Here is a 23709-nt window from a genome sequence, read left to right as displayed (position 1 = left end):
TCTCTGCCTGCCCCTCCCCTCCCCGCAGAGTCAGTCCTTATCATGCATGCTGACTGCGTTCTCCCCCACCCAGTCTCTTCTTAAGGTATTTTTCCCCTCCCGAGGATCAGCTGTTCCAATGATCAGCTGTTCCAATGATCAGCTGTGCCAGGATCCCCCTTGCTGTCTTACTGCTTTGCCTAGGAGGCTTCCCTGAGGTCCAGGAGGCAAAAAGGGGCAGGCAGGGGGTGGAGGCATGCAGGGGGGTGCTGAAGGCCCCTCCTGCACTCTGTTTTTTGCCTTCCTGGGTCGCAGGGAAGCCTTCTGGGAGCAAAAACACCCCTTCAGGAGGCTTCCCAGGAGGCCCAGATGGCAAAAAATGGGGCGGGGGGTGTTGCTGCAAAAAAAGCCATGCCCACCCAGGCACATGGCCATGCCCACCTAGCCACGCCCACAGAACCGGTTGTTAAAAAAATTTGAATCCCACCCCTGGCTTTCACTGAGCAGAGGCATCTTGTTCTGACCCAAACCTGTTTTCAAGAGAGCAAACACAAGACCAAGGCAGCAGTACAACCTTTTTATGTTTCAGCTAAGAATTCTGTTTCTTCACAGATAAAGGGCTGCTTCCAACTCATTAGCTCCAACAAGAAAGAGCCTTGCCAAGTTTTTGCAAGTCTGTCAAAACACATCAGATAAGAAATAGTTTATAATACAAGAATCTTCAAATACCAACTGTAATGTCCACGAGGCTGAGTTCAAAATGTCTTTGCCTTCTGCAAAGTGCGTTAGTTCACAGTTGGCTTTCATCATCTTGAAGGAGGGGCCATTACCTTGCAGCCTTACTCCCGAGTCGCCCGTACTGTTGTAACTGTTCTTTCCTCCGAGCAATCCTGTGACATGCACTTGGCACAGGCTCCTCAGGAACCTCCTCATCGCTGCTGCCAGCCCCCACAATCTCTGAAGGCAGCAGTCCACTCCCTAATGGTCCTGGCCCCTCATCTGAGTCCTTGCTCTCCTCTGCCGTCTGCAACTGCTGCCGGCTAACCACAACACATCTATGAGACTGGGGTCAAAAACAGTCAAGATGTCAGTGACAATGGCACAGTTATAATGTTATTGGTGCCGTCCTTCGGACTTCCTCCTCCTTTGCTCTATTGTAGCAACAGTTGCCGCTGTCGGCTTCAACGAAAGCCTTCTTTCTTCAAAAGTCTAGTGACCCTCAGCTCCTCCCTGCACTGCGGACACTCAAAACAACCATTGAGGTTTGCAGAAAAGAAAATATATTTCTAAAAACGGAAAGCTGCCACAACTGCGAATGGCACAGTGGATATCAAGCTTGGCTAAAAAAACCTGCCTTCTCATTTTACCCAATTTTTCTCCTTGAGCAGAAGTGGCTTCTGGGTTTCTACCGTATTCTCGGGGCACTTGAGTATTTATTTGGGTTTTTTTTTTTTTCTCTTGGACGTGCTTTTTCAGAAAGCTCCAGAGGGCGTGACTGGGGGCTGGTCCTGTTTTCTAGTCTGCCTCTTTCCTTGAAGCCATGCTGAATGCCCCTGCTTCCCATTTCCCCCCAAAATGTGCCCTGATGGAGGGCATTCTTTCATGAAATCTTTTCCTGCCATTTGATGGCAGCCCAAGAAACCCCCCATAAGCTGCTCAGAGAGGCGATGATACAGTGAAAAAGACAAGACACTGTAATGAGATAAGCGCAGGGACATTGCGCTCTGTCGAGAGAATTCTATCCAAAAATCTCTTCTCCAAAAGTGGGAGCGGGAAGGGAAACCAAACCAAACCAGTCTCTCTCTCTCTCTTTCTCTCTCTCTCTTTCTCTCTCTCTCTCATCCTCCCTCACTCCCCCCCCCCCTCATCTGACTGGATTCTAACTTAGAAAGGAAAAATAGAAAAGGTTGCAGCTCTCTCTTTTCTCTCTCTCTCTTTTTTTTTTGCTGCACACAACCCTAAAATAGGAAGGCTGCAAACCGAAGGGAAAATAGCTTGCGACTCAGACGTGTGAAAGAAGGAGAAAGCGAGGTGTGTGTTTCTATATGAGTAAGACTGTTTCACAGCTGTGATTTTAGCCGTAATGAATAGCCCACCACAGATGCCACCTCCGGAATAGCCAACCAGCGGCAACACCAACAAGGTTGTCCACCTTTAAGGAGAAGGATCGTCGAAGCTGAATTTTTTATTTTTTTTTAATCTTACTTTCATCCGGCTAATTTAAAATTAAAAAAAAAAAAAAAAGATATTGGATGCAGCAGAAACAGCCCCAGCAACAGCGTGATCTGTTAGGAGTAGGGGAAAAAAAGAAAAGAAAAAAACCCAGAGGACCATTGATATGCAAGTAGCATTGCATCTACAAGCTGGCAAGCTATTTTTAGCTTCAGATAAAGCTTAAAATAGCAACAGAGCAGTTCAGTTCCTTTTCCATCACGCTCCCTAAAGTCTACAGATTAAAAGAAAAAGAGAGAGGGGGAAAAACGGGTGGTGGTGGGGGGGAAATGCCCTGTGATGATCACAGATGGTGCTCAGAAGAATAAAAACAGAATAAAGGTTATGACAGCGTTACAGTGTCTTTGTGAGAAATGGTACAGTTTGCTGTTTGGTAAGGGAGGGAGGGGGTGTGTGTGTGTGTGTGTGTGTAGGCACAATGATCCACCCACATATGGACATCTGGGGATTTGGGGAGGGGGCTGTGTTTGATGATTAACCTTATTAGTTAACATACACACACACCCCAATTTCATTAGCTGGCGTAATGGTTAAAATGAAACCAGGTTGGAGGGCGTGATCTGGCATTTTAGATACTACAAGGCAGCAGAAACACACCTTTTCTTGGTTGGAACTGCAATGCCCCTCGCCTAGAATCAAGAACACCTGTTTATTCCTGACCCATAGAATAGCCCAGAGCATGAATAAAATTTGTTTTTTTTTTAAAAAAAAGAATAGTCCAGAGTTCTAGTCCCACCTTGGTCAGGAAAGCCATCTGAGTGACTTTGGGCCAATCACCAGGAGACTGTGAGTTCTAGTCCCGCCTTAGGCATGAAAGCCAGCTGGGTGACTTTGGGCCAATCACCAGGAGACTGTGAGTTCTAGTCCCGCCTTAGGCATGGAAGCCAGCTGGGTGACTTTGGGCCAATCACCAGGAGACTGTGAGTTCTAGTCCCGCCTTAGGCATGGAAGCCAGCTGGGTGACTTTGGGCCAATCACCAGGAGACTGTGAGTTCTAGTCCCGCCTTAGGCATAAAAACCAGCTGGGTGACTTTGGGCCAATCATCAGGAGACTGTGAGTTCTACTCCTGCCTTAGGCATGAAAGCCAACTGGGAAGTTTTGGGCCAGTCATTCTCTCTCAGCCCAACCCACGTCAAAGGGTTGTTGTTGTGGGGAAAATAGGAAGAGGAAAGTGTGTTGGATACGTTCACTGCCTTGAGTTATTTGTAAAAATCATAAAAGTGGGATGCGAATAAATAAATAAATTAATATACCATTGGTCAGAAATAACTGCTGTATGTCCGCTCTCTTTTTCACCCTCAAACATAGATCGCTAGTTCCCTCTCCCCATAAGGCAGGAAATGCAAACTTCCAATTTCTTCTTTCTTTTTTGTTGGAGCACTTAAGCTAGGATAGGCTGGTCCGGCTTCAGGGCCCCATTTTTGCCTTGCATGTCCAGCTTCCAAATAGCAACTGAGAAGGAGCATAAGTAATCTTCCCTCAGCAATACACAAGCTGCCATAGTGACCCACTACGAGCACCTTGTGGCTTGTTTGTGATAGTGTGACGCAGAGGTGGTATTCAACAGGTTCTGACCAGTTCTGGAGAACCGGTTGGGGAAATTTTGAGTAGTTCGGAGAACCAGCAAATCCCACCTCTGACTGGCCCTGCCCCCATCTATTCTCTGCCTCCCGAGTCTCAGCTGATTGGCTGGATCTTCTTTTGTTGCCCCCTGCACAGGAAAACAGAGCTGGAAAGCAGGTTAGTGGGGTGGGGACGGAATGGGGATTTTGCAGTAACCTTCGCCCACCACGCCACACCCACCAAGCCACGGCCAAAGAACCAGTAGTAAAAAAAAATTTAAATCCCGCCACTGGTGTGATTGGTGGGGGGGGGGGTCGAAAGGGGAGGGAGAACAAACCTCTCTATATGGCCTCTTTGTGAGGAAAGTGAATCCATTCTGTCCCGACCGTGCTATAAATATTATTGTTGCCTCGCAAAAGCAGCCCACTTATGCAACACCCCAAAAGAAAAAGAAGAAGAAGAAAACCGAGAGAACTAAAACAAAATAAAAGCATAGATAGGCCCAGCGTTGGCATAAGCAACTTGAAAAGAACAGCCTGGGATGATTTCATTTCAGTAGAAATGAAGGGAGTTTTGGTGAGAGAATAAGGAGGATCCATTTTAGCCATTTTAGAAGATCCGTTTTAGAACGAATTTTTTAGAAGAGAGAAGATGGCACGCTATGCGCGGTGATTTACCGTGAATGGAAAACTTCAGCCTCTTTCCAGCTCTACCTTCTTATAGTTCTGGGTGTTTTAAAGCAAATGATAGGGGTTTTTTAAATATAATATTTAAGGAGCTGGCCTGGGCAGTTCTTTAAACCAGGGGGCTCCAACCTTGGCAACTTTAATCCGGCTGGGGAATTCTGGGAATTGAAGTCCTCCAGGCTTAAAGTTGCCACGGTGGGAGAGCCCTGGTTTAAACAGAAGATGCCTAGAGCCAGAGACTATCAAAAGGATGAGGGGTGACATGATAATGGTGTGCAAAAATCTAAGGAGCTGCCACACAGATGAGGGGGGGTCAACCTATTTTCCAAAGCCCCTGAAGCAATGGTGGGATTCAAAAATTTTTACTACCAGTTCTGTGGGCATGGCTTGGTGGGCATGGCAGGGGAAGGATACTGCAAAATCTCCATTCCCTCCCCATCCCACTAACCTACTTTCCAGCTCCATTCTCCTGTGCAGGACAACCAAAGAAGACCCAGCCAATCAGCTAGGACTCGGGAGGCAGAGAATAGGTGAGGGCAGGGCCAGTCAGAGGTGGGATTTTCCAATTCCCCGAACTATTCAAAATTTCCGCCACTGGTTCTCCAGAACTGGTCAGAACCTGCTGAATACCCTGAAGGCAGGACAAGAAATAATGGGTAGAAATTAATCAAGGAGAAAACCAACCTAGAACTAAGGAGAAATTTTCTGACAGTTAGAATAATTAATCAGTGGAACAGCTTGCCTCCAGAAGTTGTCTGGAAGTTTTTAAGAAGAGATGGAACAAACATTTCTCTGAAATGGTATAGGGTTTCCTGCCTAAGCAGAGGGTTGGACTAGAAGACCTCCAAGGTTCCTCCCACCTCTGTTAATCTGTTAGTCTCTAAACCAGCTACCTGACTATTTTTCATCTGTATCCCAAATCTGATTGATTCAAGAGACTCTCAAGCCAATTTTCCTAGTTACCCAAAGGGTACAGTTTTCCATCTGGTAGCATAGACCTTTCCAAGATAAATGAGGGAAAAAGCAAGCGTAAAACCAGCATAAGACAGGAAGGCAAACCCGATTGTCATAAATACCCCCTTCGGAAGACTATAGCATCATTCTCAATTAAACCAGGCAGAAATTTCACGGACAGTCCTATACTTAAAGTCTTTAAGCCAGCCCTTCACTATGGCAACCGCTGGAATCTGTCTGCACACCCACCCACCCACACTCACACTTCCACCCACACATTGCCGTTGAAGAATAAAGAGTTGCCGTGCAAATATTTTTTACTAGGGGCGTAGGGAGGGAATTGAGCTCCAATTTGGCTTGTGGACTCCTCAGAGGTGTCTAATGGGCTAACAGGAGAATGCTGGACAAGATAAGATCCAGAAGGACCCTAAGTTGTTGTTGTTGTTATTTTGTCAGTCTATGCTGTCAGCCTTCGGAGAAGGGAGCATTAACCAGAAATAAACTACAATTCCTTATATTCTCAGACCTGCCAATTATGGGTTCTGTAGTCTGCAAGAGAAGTCAACAACTGAAAACTTTTACAGCTGGCTGAGACAATAGGTGACTCAAAGCTTTCCTTTTATCGTCCCAAATCAGGATAAATAGTATCAAAAAGGCAGTTCCTAATAATAATAATAATAATAATAATAATAATAATAATAATAATAATAATAATAATAATAATAATAATATCAACTCATTAAATATTTCTATGGTCTTTTTAGAATTGCCAACAGAAAGGGAGGGGGGAGCAGTGCGGCAACTTGCAAACCGAAAGTGCATTCCGTAAATAGTTTTCAAAGATAGTAACTAGGTGACTGAAGTTTCTGCCTCGTAAAATTATAACTGGAGAGCCTGATTGATGTCTCTTGGCTGTAGATGTGTCCCACTGGAGAATATGAATTATGATACACCCAGGGGGTGGGGGAAAAACAGGGTCAAGGGTGACAATGAATGATGTGTCTCAGAGTTGGCTACACCCAGGCAGTAATGGACATTTTAACTCCCAATAAATCCCTTCGAAGTTTTGGAAATTTGGCTCGAGACTCATGATTTAAATGGGGGTAACTGCTGGAATCCTGGATGATGAGGATGATGAGGATGATGAGGATGATGCCACCTTACTGGGATCTGCTCACATAATCTGCCGATATATCACACAGTCCTAAACGCTTGGGAAGTGTTTGACTAGTGATTTGTGATACAAAACCCAATTTTGATCAGTTGTCCGTGGAGATGCAGCAATGGCTGTAAGTGTGAAAAATGGTCATGTCACTAGTTTTAGTGCCATTGTTAACTTCGAGCAGTCACTAAACAAATGGTTGTAAGTCATGGACTATCTGTAATCCATTAACAAATAGCTTTCTTTTATGCAATCAGGGACTGATAGTTGAGAGGGGCCATTTGACATATTAACAGAGTTGAAGGGACCTTGTAGGTCATCTAGTCCAACCCCCCCTCCAAGCAGGAGACCTTACACCATTTCTGACAAATGGCAGTTCAATCTCTTCTTGAAAGCCTCTATGATGACGCTCCCACAATTTCCAAAGGCAAGTTGTTCCATTGGATGATTGTTCTCACTGTCAGAAAATTCCTCCTTATTTCTAGATTGAATCTCTCCTTGATCAGTTTCCATCCATTATTCCTTGCCAGACCTTTGGGTGCCTTGGAAAATACTTGATCCCCTTCCTCTCTGTGGCAGGCCTCAAATATTGAAAGACTGCTACCATGTCTCCCCTGGTCCTTCTCTTCACTAGACTAGACAAGCCCAGTTCCTGTAACCGTTCTTCATATGTTTTAGTCTCCAGTCCCCTAATCATCCTGGTTGCTCTTCTCTGCACTTTTTCTAGAATTTCAACATCTTTTTTGTAGTGTGGTGACCAAAACTGGATGCAGTACTCTAGGTGTGATCTTACTAAGGCTTTATAGAGTGGTATTAGTACCTCATTAGGCCCACTTTCTCTTCGTTGCAGAAATCCATCTCAGCTAGCTGTAGTTTGGTAGCGGTTTGCTTGTCCACAACCTATGTAAAATAAAGTAACAAATCAGATTGAAAGATTTAAACACAGGGAGACAATTGGATTCCAGTATCCCATATAGATGCTTTCTAAGAAACGAACAAACGACTGCTTCAGGGCCAGTGGTGGATTGCAAAAAAATTATTACTGGTTCTGTGGCCATGGCTTGGTGGATGTGGCTTGTTGGGCATGGCAGGGGAAGTCTACAGTAAAATCTCCATTACCTCCCTACCCCGCTAACCTGCTTTCCAGCACTGTTCTCCTGTGCAGGGCAACAAAAGAAGACCCAGCCGATCAGCTGGAACTTGGGAGGGAAAGAATAGATGGGGGCAGGGCCAGTCAGAGGTAGTATTTGCCAGTTCTCCGAACTACTCAAAATTTCCACTACTGGTTCTCCAAAACTAGTCAGAACCTGCTCAATACCATCTCTGGCTGTGCCAGACTAGGATGTTTTGAAACAGGAGCATCCATTCAATCGCAATCAAATCTCACAGGGTCACGATCTTATCTTTTCCCCTTACAGGATTTGTACCAATTTGGGTTGGACACGTTTTATGGGCAGGAAAAAGACAGACCAAAACAGCTGAAAGCCAAAAGAGAGCTACTACTAGAAAAATGATACGATCTGAATCCTCCTTGCGAACAAACATGTTGATGATGACACACAGAAAGCCTTGTCTGAAAGCACCCTTGGTGTAAAAATCAGTCTCTGTATTCTAAGAAAGGATTAATTTCAAAGATCGGTTTTTAAAGGCTCAGGGTCCTTTCTGCAGGAAAGATTTCTGCTTGTGCAAAAACCTAACTTGGAGGTTTGGAAGGGGAAAAAAAAAAGAGCCATTACAAGGTGTGCCTCTACTTAACAAGCTGTTTTCCCACCTACCTATAAGCAAACATGTGTAGTGGCTTATCAATCAGGAACAGGATGTTTAACCTTCTCTTTTCATACCTGTTCCCTGATCTAAATGCTCTGCTCTGCAATCTAGAATGAGCTCCTACAGTTAAAACTAAACACAATTACAAAAGAAAGCAGTATGGCTCTTTTCTTCTTTCACTGTTTATGTCTACATGATGCCCATGGGCTGTATCTACGAGAACAAGTGCAGAATAAAAAGTACAGTATATATGATAATCTGAAGTTATGTGCACACAGAAATGAACACAGTATGACGGGTAATCCCCGATTTACGATCACCACGGAACCCAGAAGTTATGTTGCTAAGTGAGAAATTTGTTAAGTCAGCTTTGCTCCATTTTACGACTTTAATTACATTGGTTAAGAGAAGCAACCTAGAACTAAGGAGAAATTTCCTGATAGTTAGAACAATTACCCAGCGGAACAACTTGCCTCCAGAAATTGTGAATGCTCCAACCCTGGACGTTTTTAAGAAGAGATTGGACAACCATTTGTCTGGAGTCATTTGGGGTTTCAGGCCTGAGCAGTGGGTTGGACTAGAAGACTTCCAAGGTCCCTTCCAATTCTGTTATTCTATTCTATTTCCATTGCTAAATGAGGCAGTTACTGTATTGTGCCTCATTTGATGATCTTTTGCCACAGTGATCAAACAAATCACTGGAGTTAAGTGAATCTTGTGGTTGTTGGGCAAATCTGGCTTCTCCCATTGACCTGCTTGTCAGAAGCTGGCTAGGAAGATGACCAATGGTGACAACATGACCCTGGAACCATGGAACTGCCATAAATACATGACAGTGGCTAAGCGTCTGTATTCTGGTCACGTGACCATGGGAAGTTACAATAATTCTAAGTGTGAAAAACAATCATAAGTCACTTTCCCCCCCACCCCAGTGCTGCTGTTGTTGTTCTGACCAAAGCGTCCTAAACCGTAATTATGCACACACTTATTTTAAAAACAAGTCTTGTTTTATTGCAATGCTGGGAATTATTTTCATTCCCAGCTGGAATTAATCTCAAACAGTCGCCCGAGATAAGCACCTACCTTTCTTTCCTGTGAAGTGCTGCCAATAACAGAAATGTCAATTGAACTAGAAAAAAAACCAACTGAAGTACAAAGAGCTTCAAGAATGAATCTGAACTGAACAAACGACTTTGCTTCCTGCAAAGGTTGTGTCATCTTTGCCTGACCTTTATACCTGATGGGATATATATTCCCAGCCTTACTCCCAAGTTGCCCCTTTTGTTTCAGCTGTTCTCACCTTCTAGCAGCTCTGCACATACGCGCACTAAGAACAGGCTCCCCTGGGTCCTTTGCCTCTCTGCTGCCAGAGTCTGAAGGCTCCAGAGGCAGCACCCCACTCCCAAATGGTCCTGATCCCATCTCTGCATCAGATGCAGGACCCTTGTCCGAGTCCTCTCCAGACTCCTAGACTGGTCCCTGTTCTTCCAACTGTCCGATTCCACTGCCGGCTACACTAGCTGCCAACGAACCACAACAGTTGTAACTTTGAATGGTCTCTAAATGAAAATGGGGAAAACTCACTTAACAAGTGTCTCACTTAACAACAGAAATGTGGCGCTCCATTGTGGTCATAAATTGAGGACTACCTGCATTGCAAATCAAGATCCAGGGCCATCAACTGGCTTAAGTTTCTTCCTGGGAAATTATTTTGTGTAGACAAAAAAAATAAATAATTGACCTTTCTTAATAGTCACATGTTTCAAAGAAGTACCCTCATATTATTTGACCACGAAGGCAGACAAACAATGCATATATTGTATTCTTCCTGGGACATACACAGCTAATACAAATAAGCTCATTTGGAGCTAGAGAGCAGAGGTTTACCAACTTCTTCAGGTTGCAAAAGCTCTTTGGTGGGGGAGAATGGACTAGAAATCCTTATTATGAGGGCAGGGCTTGTAAACATCAGCTGGGAAGCTCCAGTCCTTTTGTGGTGCCATAAAAAAAGCAGTTATGGAGAACAGTGTTGAGGTTGGAAAAAATAGCTCAGGGTATTTCAGTCTATCTCAATCTTAGTGGAAACCTCTTTTTCTTTAAGGCTGGTGGACTTCAACTCCCATAATTCCCATAATTCCCCAGCCATCATGGCTCGCTGAGGAATTCTGGGAGTTGAAGTCAGTCTTAAAATTGTCAATTTTGGAGGCCTCTGCTCTAGTCCCTAGGATCTAAACCAGCGTTGGCTTATTCAATAAATCAGGGGTCCCCAACCTCTGGTCTGTGAACTGGCACTGATCCGTGGCATGCCAGCAACCAGGCCACGCAAACAAGCAAAACGCCATCCTTGGGATGTAGGCAGCAGGCAAAACCAAGCCTCTTCCAGTCCGCGGAAAAACCTTTCTCCGTGGAACAGGTCCCTGGTGCCCAAAAGGTTGGAGGCCACTACACTAAATCACGGTATAGTATAGACTAGAATAAGAAGAAAAGATGCCCCATCAATCAGTGCCAGGATATTTGATGTAGACCTCATTGTCTGGTGTTCTATCTGCGAGTGGGAATTCCAGATTGCCTGGATTGTGAAATTCCAAGCTGTGGCCCAGGTCCAATTGGCACTGCACCAGAGGTTGTATTCAGCAGGTTCTGACCAGTTCTGGAGAACCGGTGGCGGAAATTTTGAGTAGTTTGGAATCCCACCTCTGACGGGCCCTGCCCCATCTATTCTCTGCCTCCCAAGTCCCAGCTAATCGGCTGGGTCTTCTTTGGTTGCCCTGCACAGGAGAACGGAGCTGGAAAGCAGGTTAGTGGGGTGGGGAGAGAATGGGGATTTTACAGTATACTTCCCCTGGAGTGGGGAGGGGATGGAGATTTTACAGAGTCCTTCCCCTGCCACGCCCACCAAGCCACCTCCAACAAGCCTTTGCCACATCCACCAAGCCACACCCGCAGAACCTGTAGTAAAAAATTTTTGAATCCTACCACTACCCTGCAATGTTTATTTAATATGTTGAAGATGAAACGTGTGTCATCCACAGCTCTGTCTCCTAAAAGAGGGAAAGAATTGTAGTTTGAGGAGAAGCAACTTTTAGCCTTCTTGTCATTGAAATGATAAGGGCAGTCCCTTCCTTTGCCATGAATTAAGGGTCTGGCTAATCTTTCCACATATTTATGAGTTGGTCTTTCCTTCCTTCCTTTGCCCATTCCACTTGGCATTTTCTTTAGCGTTCCATGCAAGGACCATTTGTATCAACATCCAGAATATCATTAAACGTTGCTAAAACTTACTTCACGACATGAAAAATTAGCAGTTATATCCTCCAGTGTTTCATACAGTAATCAAGTTGTCAAAAACATGGTTTTATTCATGCAACTGTCAAGCTGACAAGATTATGGAGAGGAGAGGAAAGTATTTAAATAAATTAAGAAGTTAGTTTTAGCAGCAAAAAGCAACATAATTTTTCTTTAATCTTTTTTTTTTACTTACTGTATATGACTATGGTTAACAGATAACAGATAACAAATAATCAGAGTTGGAAGGGACCTTATAGGTCATCTAGTCCAACCCCCTGCGGTTAATGCAGGACCCATTAGTCTAACTCACTTTAAACTTTCCCCAAACTGGCACCCTCCAGATGTCCTTGATTATAACTCCCCAAAGCTAATGGTCCACCAGATGAAATAATTGTTGAACTTTCTACTGCTAAATTCCTATACGTTGCCCCAATCTTTCCAGTTTAGTTAACTATATTACATTTATATGCAACCACACTGGGGCAGAACTATAGCTCTTGGTAAATATCTATGGAGATTCTCTGTCATCCAGGTCATGGTTGTCCCAAAGGTGCTTTTTCAAAAGGCAATTGGACTTTCTTTATTTTTGCTTGAAGACATTTCACTTCTCATCCAAGAAGCTTCTTCAGTTCTGACTGAACAGTGGAGAATGGAAGGATTTGTATTCTTTGTAGTCATCTGATTGTTGGCACTCTCCCTGAGAGTCGTTGAGGCCACTTGGAGGATTACCTGTGCTCTCAGAGTCACTTGAATTGTGCAAATGGATGTGGAACCTTTTGGGAACTGCTGAAAGAGTTCCAAGGAGGAGATACGTGGTATTGTATCCCCAGATTTAGCCAAGGGACTGTTGCCCAAGACTCCTTGGTGAGTGTTATGGTGACTAGAGTTCTGAATCCAGATCTTCACAGTTTTGATCAAATATAACACCCCCAGTCTCTGGACAGGTAAAAAAAATAGTTTAACTCAAACTGTAAAATGTGTGAATAGTGGTCTCACATGGAGACTATACAAAATATGAACAAAGATATCAACCATCATGTAATCCTTGACTTACAACAGTTCATTTAGTGACCATTCAAAGTTACAATGGCACTGAAAAAAGTGAATTATGACTGTTTTTCACCCTTATGACCATTGCAGCATCCCCACAGTCATGAGAGGCCAGGCGAGGAGAAGCGCCCCTCGATGTGAGTGATGTTGATTGAGTTGGCCACGCCCAGCCAGTCACATGACCAGCAAGCCACGCCCAGCCAGTTACGTGACCAGCAAGCCATGCCCAGCCAGCAAGCCATGCCCAGCCAGCAAGCCACACCCAGCCAGTCACATGACCACCAAGCCACACCCACAAATTAAGCCAAGTCCATAGAACCGGTTGTTAAGAAATTTGTATCTTAACCTGCAACCATCCCATTAACAGAATCATAATTTTACATTACAAAAATTCTCCACTCACACCTGAAGTTAGGGAAGGAAGTTCAGGATAGGATGTATGACTCTATCTTCTGAACTACGTTTCCCAGCGATTTACCTTCTTTTTTACTGTTAGACTTGGTCTAAATCTTGGGTCAGTTTGTACATTTTTTTAGTTCCCAAGGTATGCATGAATGCATTTAAATCTAAAATTTTGCAGATCAAAAGTTCCTTCAAAGAAATCCATAACAACCTTTCATTTCTATGCAATTGTTTTAGGGTGAATAGCCACTGTGGAAACTCGGTTCCCAAATTGATTAATTGTGGTTTAACGTTTGTACAAGAATCTCTTGTGAGGAATGAAAGAATGAACCCCAATTCTTAAGAATCAATAAGCTCAATATTAGACCACAAGCTAAGATTGATGTGCTATGTTCTCCCATTCAATGCTAGCCTTCTCATAACAGCCAAAAGAAATATCTTAACTGGCAACTATCAGTAAGAAATCTCCTATGCTAATATTACAAGACCTCTGAGAATTAACCTTAAGTTAACAGGCACTTTCTCTTACATAGAAGATTACCCATTAAAAGCTAATCTTTGTAATTATTGGCTGAGAACATTTACCACACACAAGACAGTTTGTGCATGAAATGTATTTACTGGGCTCTGTTCAATTTTATTAATCTGGGTTGGGCAGTTGTAGAACTGTTGAACACAGAGAAAAACGAAGTTATTTCAAACCTTTTGACACCTTCACCCTATCAAAAATACAAAAATCATTGTCTTGCCAACATTCCCAAATGAACAGTAGGTCTCTTGCTTTGCTTGTCAGCTCAGACCCAGTGAGCTTTTATATAAAAGTAACCAAATTTTAGGCTGCTACTTTTGGTTCCTTCGCTAGACTAGTGTGACTTTAAGATGTGTGGACTTTAACTCCCAGAATTTCCCAGCCAGCCATCTTGCTTATGTCCTATCAGCCTGGACACCCTGGATCTGAGTGAATGGAATTTGTCTTTCAACATTTTTGATGGATATGTTTTGTTTTCTGCAAGATTTCATCAAGTCATCCAAATGAAGTTTCTTCTTGAACTTTGCTATACTCATTTAATATTTCCGTACGAAGAATGTGAAACTCATAGCTCTTCTCAGCTGTGTTCCCACATTGTGCTTGACAAACCAAGCTGGTCTATTTGGTTTTATTTAGTAAACTAAGCACAATCATTCATAAGTCAAGATTTATGTTTTCGTAGCAATAGCATTTAGACTTATATACCTCCCCATAGCACTTTACAGCACTCGCTGGACAGTTTATAATGTAGACACCTTATTAGTATCTTACCCCCAACAATCAGGGTCCTCATTGTATTGACTTCAGAAGGATGGAAGGCCAAGTCAACCTTGAGCCCTGTGAGATTGAACTGGCTGTGGGCAGAGTTTGCCTGCAATACTGCACTCAACCACTGTGCCACCAGGGCAGTACATATGATCCCTCCAACTGTGACTTGTTCAACAAGCTAATCCAACCCTGGATTAAGGCAATGTGAGAATCCAACCTTTCTTCCCTTATTTGGTGAACCCTTATTTGGTGAATCCTACCCTCACTATTTATTGCCAGGTTGAATGTTGACCAATCCTTTGGTCTTGGTCTACCAGATCAACTCAAAATACAGGGAGCAGAAGAAGTCTAAATCCCTGGTTTTTGTGTGGGTGTTAGTAACTACAAGCATTGACTCCAGTGCAATTTACAGTTAAGGACAATAAGTTCAGGCCTAGACATCGTGAGCCACCAATGTATATTTGATTATAGCCTCATTACCATTCAAACTAAAGTAACTTGGGGAGGAGATGACACTTCTGGTTTATTTTTTCCTTCGGCTCTAAGAATATCCAGTGTCTGTCAAGTTCTGCTTTTTTTTCTTTTTCTTTTTTTAAAAAAAGGTTGCAATTAGGGGAAAGAAATATCGTGTCAAGCGCTTTAACATGCCTGTTTTTGTCAGAGAGCAAATTAAATAAACCCTTATTTTATTTCCTTTTGGTATATTACTGCTTCTTTGTTAAAACAGGTGTCAATAGCCAGGCAGCAAGTGGAAGAGAGTTAGGAGCAGCTGCAGTTAATAACAAATGGCCTATTTGAATCCCAGAATTTGGCTTCACAATCGTGCTTCTTGTTTTGTGTTGCAGTGTTTGTCCCAGGATGCAACAGGGTCAGGCAGGGAAAGAGAGCAATAAGAATTAGAACTGGGTGATGACGAGATAAAGAGACTTAAGTCCATCTGTGTTTGGTGGAACTTAAGCATTGATGGAGCTGTAGGTCTCTAACCACCATGACAAATAAAGATACCATGAAATTTGACAGCTTTCCTTCTGGTGATCTAAATTGCCTTTTGAAAGGTGTTGAAGACCAGACTGTTATCCTAGGATTAAGGGGTTGGGGGTTGGGGAATAAATTCCGCTACTATTGATGGTTTATAGTTAATGTAAAAACATAAAGGTAAAGGTTCCCCTCACACAGCCATGCTAGTCACTTCCGGCTCTAGGGGGCAGTGCTCATTTCCATTACAAAGCCAAAGAGTCAGCGCTATCCAAAGACATCTCCGTGGTCATGTGGCCGGCAAGACTAAACGCCGAAGGTACACGGAACTCTGTCACCTACCCACCAAAGTGGTCCCTATTTTTCTACTTGCATTTTTTTACATGCTTTTGAACTGCTAGGTTGGCAGAAGCTGCGACAAGTAATGGGAGCTCACTAGGGATTCGAACTGCCAATCATCTGATCTACAAGCGCAGTGTCTGAGCCACCGAGCCCCCTCGTTCCTTAATAGAGTTGTGGTTCACCGACAGCAGTTGCAGATTGCTGAAGTCTCAGAGAACGAGGATTCAAATGAGGGGCCTGTGTGTGATGCAGGGATGGGGGCAGGACCATCAGGGGATGGAATGCTGCCTTTGCAGATTGTGGAGGCTGGCAGCAGTGATGAAGAGGTCCCCGAGGAGCCTGTGCCCAGTGCGCGTGCGCGCAGGGCTGCTCAAAGGAAAGAGCAACTGCAGTAGCATGGGTGACTCAGGAGTAAGGCTGCAAGGTAATGGCCCTTCCCTTAAGAGATAAAACCCAGCTGAGAACCGGAGTTCTTTGCAGGAAGCAAAGAAGTTTTTGCACTCAAATCTTGTGGACGTTTGGAGAATCTTGTTTGGTGTTTGAAGATTCTTTGTGTTTGAAATATTTCTTAGTAACTTTATCTTGTGTTCTTTGCAGCCTTGCACAACCTTGGCAAGGCTCGTTCTTATCAGAGACAATTAGTTTGAAACAGACTTTTAAAGAATCGTAAAGAATCATTAAAAGGTTTTCCTGTTATCTCTGTTTCGTGTTTGTTTCCTTGGAACAAAGTTTGGATCAGAACAAATAGTTAACTACATAGTTAATGTAGATAGTCCTTAACCTACCGCCACAATAATAATAATAATAATAATAATAATAATAATAATAATAACAACAACAACAACAATAATAATAATAATAATAATAATAAGTAGTAGTAGTAGTAGTAGTAGTAGTAGTAGTATATTATTCAATCTGCCTTTGGATTATGGATTTCCCATCTGGCCGTTCACAGAGGGTCAGATTAGGTAATCATACCTCTTCAGACCTTATTCTTAACACTAGTACACTATAGGGTTGTGTGTTGAGTCCCTTACTCTATACTCTTTATGTGCATGACTCCATTCCCACTCACGCTAGTGATACTATTGCTACATTTGCAGATGATACAACAGTGGTGGGACTCATCTCTCGGTGGGATAAGTCTGCCTATCGAGATGAGGTGGACCGGTTGCTTTCATAGTGTGGAGACAATAACTTGCTCCTCAACACCAATAAGACCAAGGAGCTTATAGTGGACTATAGAAGGAACAGATCAGACATCCAGCCCTTGCTTATCAATGGAGACCGAGTGGATCAAGTGGCCAGTTTTAAGTTTCTGGGTGTTACCATAAAAGAGGACCTGACCTGGAGTGCTCACATTGCAGCCCTGGTCAAAAGGACCCAGCAGGGATTATACCACCTGAGACTTCTCAGAAAACAACAACTGAATGAAAAACTGCTGGTGACCTTCTACCGCTGCATCATAGAGAGTATCTTAACTTATTGCACCCCTGTGTGGTTTGCCAATTGCTCAGTGGCAGATAGGAAAATACGTCAGAGGGTTAACACCATTTCCCAGATGATCATTGGTTGCCCTCTCCCCTCTTTGGAAGAGCTTTATAGCTCCCGCTGCCTTAAGAAAGTTCAAAACATTCTCAAAGATCCATCTCATCCTGGGAACCCTTTTTTTAAACTATTACCATCTGGCAGATGGTACAGAATAATAAAAACCAGGACAAATAGGATGAAAAACAGCTTCTATCCCAGGACAGTAGCTCTGTTGAATTCTACTGTATAGCGCAATGCGGTGTTGCGGGTTTTCGGTTCAATGTGTGGTGTGTGAAGGATGTGTTTGTGTTTATTTTCATGGTCATGGTGTGCACTGAAGATGGTGTTTGATTTCGTTGTAAGAGGTGCAATGATGATAAAGTAAACTAAACAACCGATCCCAAAATTTCCATTAAAAAAAGTCAGTGAGTTTTCCCCTGTTTTACATCCTTTCTTGCCCCAGATGTTAAATGAATTACTACAGTTAAGTTAGTAATACAATTGTCAAGTGAATCTGGCATCTGCATTACAACTGCATTACTAACTGAACAACTGTAGTGATTCACTTAACACCTGGGGCAAGAAAGGTGACCACATGTCCCCCAGGACTCTGCAGTTGTAATAAATATGAGCTAGTTGTTCATATTGTAATAAATATGTGCCAGTTGCTAAAGATCCAAATTCAGATCACCCAATCATGAGGATGCTGCAAGGATCATAGCTATGAAGAACAGTCATAAGTCGCTCTTTTGCAATGCCCTTGTGACTTCAAATACTTCAGTTTCAACCACAACAATACAAGAGCACACACAATAGATACAAACTCAAGGTAAACCGCACTAAACTTGATTGCAGGAAATACGACTTCAGCAACAGAGTGGTCAATGTCTGGAATACTCTACCAGACTCTGTGGTTTCTTTCCCAAACCCCAAAAACTTTAACCTTAGACTGTCTACTATTGACCTCACCCCTTTCCTAAGAGATCTGTAGGGGGTGTGCATAAGCGCACCAACGTGCCTACCATCCCTGTCCTATTGTTTCGTTTTATTTTTCTTATATGTATCCATTTCATGTATTCATAACTATGTTTATACTTATACCTTTTATCTTATAATCATTTGACAAAATAAAATAAATAAATACATGAACGAATAGTGGTAAGATGAGGGCTACCGGTAGTTTATCTTTGAGCTGTGGCGGTGCAGTGGTTAGAATGTGGTACTGCAGGCTACTTCTGCTGACTGCTGCAATTCGGCTATTTGATTCCCACCAGCTCAAGGTTGATTCAGCCTTCCATTCTTCCGAGGGTTGGTTAAATGAGGACCCAGATTATTGGAAGCAATAGGCTGACTCTGTAAACTGCTTAGAGAGGGCTGTAAAGTGGTATATAAGTCTAAGTACTATTGCTATCAGGGTGGAAGTGGTATTATGTTTGGGCAGGGAGAGGTTGTTTGTTTTGAAATCTTGTAAGCCACTCACAGTCCCTTGCACAAAAGTCCCTTGCAGCTGTGATGGAACGTAGCCTGGATTCCCAGGAGGGAGGAGGTGCATTCCAGAGGAGCAAGAGACAACTCAGTTCTGATAGTTTGTATGAAAGAGGGTGAAGACAGCCTCTCCCTAATGGTTCCCAGAGTATATGCTTTATGGAGGTGGTAGTTTGCTTCAGTTTGGCAAGAATCTGTCTGTAGGTGTTGAACAATAAAGAAATCTGCTTAGAAGAATTACTACATGTCTTTCTTGGGTTTTGGAGCCTGACAGGAGGAGGTTATATAAATGATACAGTATTTATTTATATCATTTAATTTTTTTTAAGTATAACCCAAATTACTATTTAGTCTCTTTATCCCAGACTTATTTCCCCTTGCGTTTATTTATTTGATTTTTATGTCACTTTTACTACTTTATAAATAACTCAAGGTAGCAAATCCAGTTTTGAGTGCTATGATATAAAAAAGATGCAGAGACTCTTGAAAGAATGCAGAGAAAAGCAGCCAAGTTGATTAGGGGACCAGAGGCTAAAATACACGAAGAATGGTTGCGGGAATGTTTAATGAAAAGGACTAGCAGTGTTCCAATATCTGAAGGGCTGACACAAAGAAGAGGGAGTCAATCTATTCTCCAACACACCCTGAAGGCAGGACAAGAAGCAATGGATGGAAACTAATCAAGGAGAGAACCAACCTAGAACTAAGGAGGAATTTCCTGACAGTTACAATAATTAATCAGTGGAACAATTTTCCTCCAAAAGTTGTAAATGCTCCAACACTGGAAGTTTTTAAGAAGAGACTGGACAGCCATTTGTTTGAAATGATATAGAGCAGGGGTGTCCAACCTTTCACCTTCCCTGGGCCACATTAGAAGATGAAAATTTGGTTTGGGCCGCACATAAAATAAAATAACAGTAACAATACCTGATCATCCAAAAAAACCATAGAAAACATAGTTAACATATTAAATTTATTTGGAAATGAAGTTAGTGAGATGTTTTTATTATTAATTATTTATTAAAAATTATTTATTTTTTATCACAGTTTTTTTATCACGGTTTTTTAATCATGGTTTATTTTCCGGCCAAATTTTGCGGGGGGTGGGGGGAAAGCTCGCCCGCCTCGCACCTACCTCTCCTCCTGCAAATGGCCCGGCTGGATGAGGCAGGACTGGAAGGCAGAAGCAGCAGCAGCGGCGGGGGCAGTGGCGGCGGGGGCAGAAGCAGCAGTGGTGGCGGGGGCAGAAGCGGAGGCGGCGGGGGCAGAAGCGGCAGCGACGGCAGGGGCAGAAGTGGCAGCGGGGGCAGAAGCGGCGGGGCAGAAGCGGCGGCGATGGCGGTGGTGGCAACAGCAGGAGGTGGCGCTCTGACGGCGCCTGCTTTTTCTGTTGCTGCTTGGCCTGGCGCTCGCCTCGCCCTGCCTCGCGCCTGCTTCTCCTCCTCCTCCTCACTGGCTGGGCACAAAGGTTGGGGTGGGCACTGGGCCGCATTACAAGGTGACCTGGGCCGCATGCGGCCCTTGGGCCGCAGGTTGGACAAGCCTGATATAGAGTTTCCCGCTTGAACAGGAGGTTGGACTAGAAGACCTCCAAGGTCCCTCCCAACTATTATTCTGAAAAAGAAACCCAGAAAGTCCAGTTGCATTTTGGAACAGTCACAACCTGGATGATTGAGAATCTCCAAAGAGAAAAGGAAATTTACATAATACGCCTTCCTCTCGCTATTTTCTCCATTATGTGTTGTGTCTCTTCCATTCTTGCATCATCATCATCATCCCAATTCCAGTCTATTGGATGGAGAGCTGGACTGCGTTCATGCAAAGGTAGATTCTGGATTAACTCATTTTCCAACTTTGGAAAAGACCCTCCATCATAAGCTCGCCCAACCAGTTTGGCTCACACCAGAGGCTAAAGCTACGCCTGCATCAAATCTAGATCATTCAATCGCACGTGATGTAAATGCATCCAGAAAATGAGGACAATGAGAACAATCAACCCATGGAACAGCTTGCCCTCGGAAGTTGTGGGAGCGCCATCACTTGAGGCTTTCAAGAAGAGATTGGACTCCCATATGTCAGGAATGGTGTAGGGTCTCCTGCTTGGGCAAGGGTTGGACTAGAAGAACTACAAGGTCCCTTCTAACTCTGATTATCTGTTATCTGTTAAATCTGGCCAAACCTTCGTAAATGGCAGTCAAATGACTATGGAGCCTGGCAAAAGGCTGTACATGTGGGCCAGTTGCCAGGTATACAGATTGTGACCATGGGACTACAGGAGAAGTGATGTTCAAACTTTAAAACCGAGAATCTGTTGTAACTTCAAAAGGTCTCTAAGTGACTGTAAGTTGAGCAAGTGTAGTGAAGGATACACATCGCTCAGGATTGAACTATGTGATTCTTGGCATTCTCTGAAGTGGATTATCTTCCTGCAGATCTTTTATCTACCAGGCCAAGTAACTTCATCAAGCGTAGGGGCGGGGTGAAATTTGCTTTGCGGTTTATATGTGGTGGTTTGTCCTGCCAGCTGCTTCTTCTTTGAGGATTCCTTGATTACAGTATTGTTTTGTTCCTGGCTATTTGTTTAGCACTGTTTCTAGCTAATCTGGGTGTTTCCAATGGCTGGCAACAACCAAGCTCAGAACACCATGAACCCGCCAGCTGTTTCTTGATAAACTACTTCAGATACCCAGCCTGATCACACTTAACAAACCAAGGCAAGGTTTATGGCTCCAGAAGGCAAATACTTTTGAAAAAGAAATAAATCATGAATCTGTTTTGAGGGCATCTGGATCAACCTAGTGCTCTTTTTTTTTCCTCCGCAAGGCACCTTTATCCACATTTAAACAACTCTGTTTTGCTTCTCTCCAAAGATACTTTTGCCTCTGGTATACGAAGGCCCTACATCTTCCCATCTGGCTCAAGGGAGCTTTCTGAACCTATCTGGATGACCAGCTTTCTAAACCAGTTTCTTCACTTTGCCCCATTTATTTAGTTTATCCAACACAGCTAGCTAGTGGTGATGGAGGTGTTGGGAAAAGCCGGTTTAGATACCACCACCTTGAATTTCCTACTAAGCAAAGAGGGTACAGAATTGTCATTTGACTTGTGCCTACTTGCTTATCTGCAGGATATGCAGAGTAATTAATAAAATATTTGCAGTATATTTCTGCATGCATCCCAGATGCTTTTACACCTTTGCAAAGTTCTTCTTCTTCTTCTTCTTCTCTTCCGTCTCCTCTTCCTCTTCTTTTCTTCTTCCTCTTCTTCTTCCCTTTTCTTCCTCCTTCTCCTCTTCCTCCTCCTCTTCTTTTCTTCCTCTTCTTTTATTCTTCCTCTTCTTCTTCCCTTCTTTTCTTCCTCCTCCTCCTCTTCTTCTTTTCTTCCTCTTCCATCTCCTTTTCCTCTTCTTTTCTTCTTCCTCTTCTTCTTCCTCTTCTTCTTTTCCTCCTCCTCCTCCTCCTCTTCCTCTTATTCTTCCCCCCCCTCTTTCTCCTTTTTCTTAGTGACCGAACCAGGGAACAGCTTTTCAGATTTCTGGAGATTCTGGAGCTCCAGAAATCTGAAAAGCGAATTACAACAAAGCTGGGAGACTTTGGACTACGCCCTGCCGGGCTCAGCTGGAGAAAGAAAGAAATCCTCGCTCTTTTTTTTATTTTTTTTTACAAGCTCAAGTTATCCCAGCAGTGAGAAACGCGCGTCCTCTGCCCCCAACCCCGCCTCTCTCTCTCTCCTCGCTCTCTCTCTAATGTCCTTGACGTCAGAGCCGCGAAACCATAGCAACTGTCCATCACGTTGGCTGAGCACACGAGGGAAGTGGGAGAAAAGAAGGGATCGAGTTCAAGCGAGGCTCCGGGAGCGCTCGGGAAGGACACAATGGACGCGTTTGTGTTGTGACATTCCGAGCGGAGCTTTGCATTTAAAAAAAAAAAAAAAAAAACACCCCAAAACGTGCGGCAAGGAAGAAGGCACGGACGGCGCCGGGGCAAGGCAATCGCAAGTAAGCCGTGTAACCTTATTCTTGTGTGTGCGGCGGAGCTGTCGGTCGTGAGAAAGAGGCGCGCGGCACTGCTGAAGGCAACCCCGCTTACCCACCCACCCACCCACTCACCCACCCACCCATCCATCCCCGAGCCGCTTGCCGATTCCGGGTCGGCGTCGCTCCAGTGGCAAGCCGGGGTCGCCACGGGAAAAAAAAGGACAAACAAACAAACAAACCAAAAAATCCACCCACGTTGCAGCGGGAGGTAAAAGGTGGTGTGGAAAAATCTCCGGGCCCGATCATCATCATCATCATCATCATCGGCTCGCCGTTTCCTCCTTTTGAACAAAAGAGACGGGCGCAGCACGTAGTAGCCCCAAGTCTGCCTAGGGGGCCATATTTTTAATTGTTAACGTTTTAAATTAAATGGAGGCTCTTTTGCCTGGTGGGGAATCCCCCCCCGCTCCCCTTCCTTCCAATCCCGCCCTCCCCTCCCCCCCACCCCGTTTCCTTTCCACGGATCCTCGATCCTTTCGCCTCCCGACCGCGTTGTCTTGGGCTGGGCGGAGGCGTGCAAAGCCAGCCAAGCGGCTCGCGGGGCGCCCCATTGGGGGACGGGAGGGGGGGGGGGAAGGCATGGGTTGGGGGAGCGGTTACGGGGGGTGGGTGGGAGCCCCCCTCCTCCTCCTCCCCGATCGCCGCGTCCCCTCCCGCCTCGCCCGGACTTTCTCCGCAGCCGGCGGCGTTTCGCGGAAATCCCCGGGGCGGGTCGAAGAGGAGGGGGGGGGCGTGGGCGTGGCGACGGCTTTCTGCCGCAAGGGAGGGTGGAACCCCCCCCCTCCCGTTCCCAAGTCCTCTTTCCAGCGGGGCACCTGTTTCAAATTGCGGGGTGAGGGTCCCGGGACAAGCCTATTTGCGGGGTCCCAGGAGGAGGAGGAGGAGGAGGAAGAGGAGGGATCGCTCTCCTTTGAGAAGTTGCTGCTACAAGTGGTTTAAGATCTCCCGGGTCACAGAAAC

At 44.3% G+C, this 23709-nt stretch overlaps 1 protein-coding gene across 2 annotated transcripts in view; it reads left to right on the top strand.

Moving 5' to 3' along the window:
- The first annotated feature begins 22513 nt into the window (after window positions 1–22513).
- The window catches only part of GNB4 (G protein subunit beta 4), a 37129-nt gene continuing 35933 nt past the window's right edge, over window positions 22514–23709 (top strand). The window contains exon 1 of one of the 2 annotated variants that reach the window (XM_087933508.1): window positions 22514–22710. The gene's annotated coding sequence lies outside the window, so the exon portion shown is untranslated. The remainder of the gene's footprint in view (window positions 22711–23709) is intronic. The other variant, XM_087933507.1, reaches the window with a different exon arrangement.

The sequence above is a fragment of the Pseudonaja textilis genome, chromosome 4 (assembly GCF_049901715.1).
Source record: "Pseudonaja textilis isolate UNSWEBS1 chromosome 4, rPseTex1.2, whole genome shotgun sequence".
NCBI classification, from domain to species: domain Eukaryota; kingdom Metazoa; phylum Chordata; class Lepidosauria; order Squamata; family Elapidae; genus Pseudonaja; species Pseudonaja textilis.
Note: the sequence above shows the minus strand (reverse complement) of the source record. Positions and strands in the feature narration are given on the sequence as shown.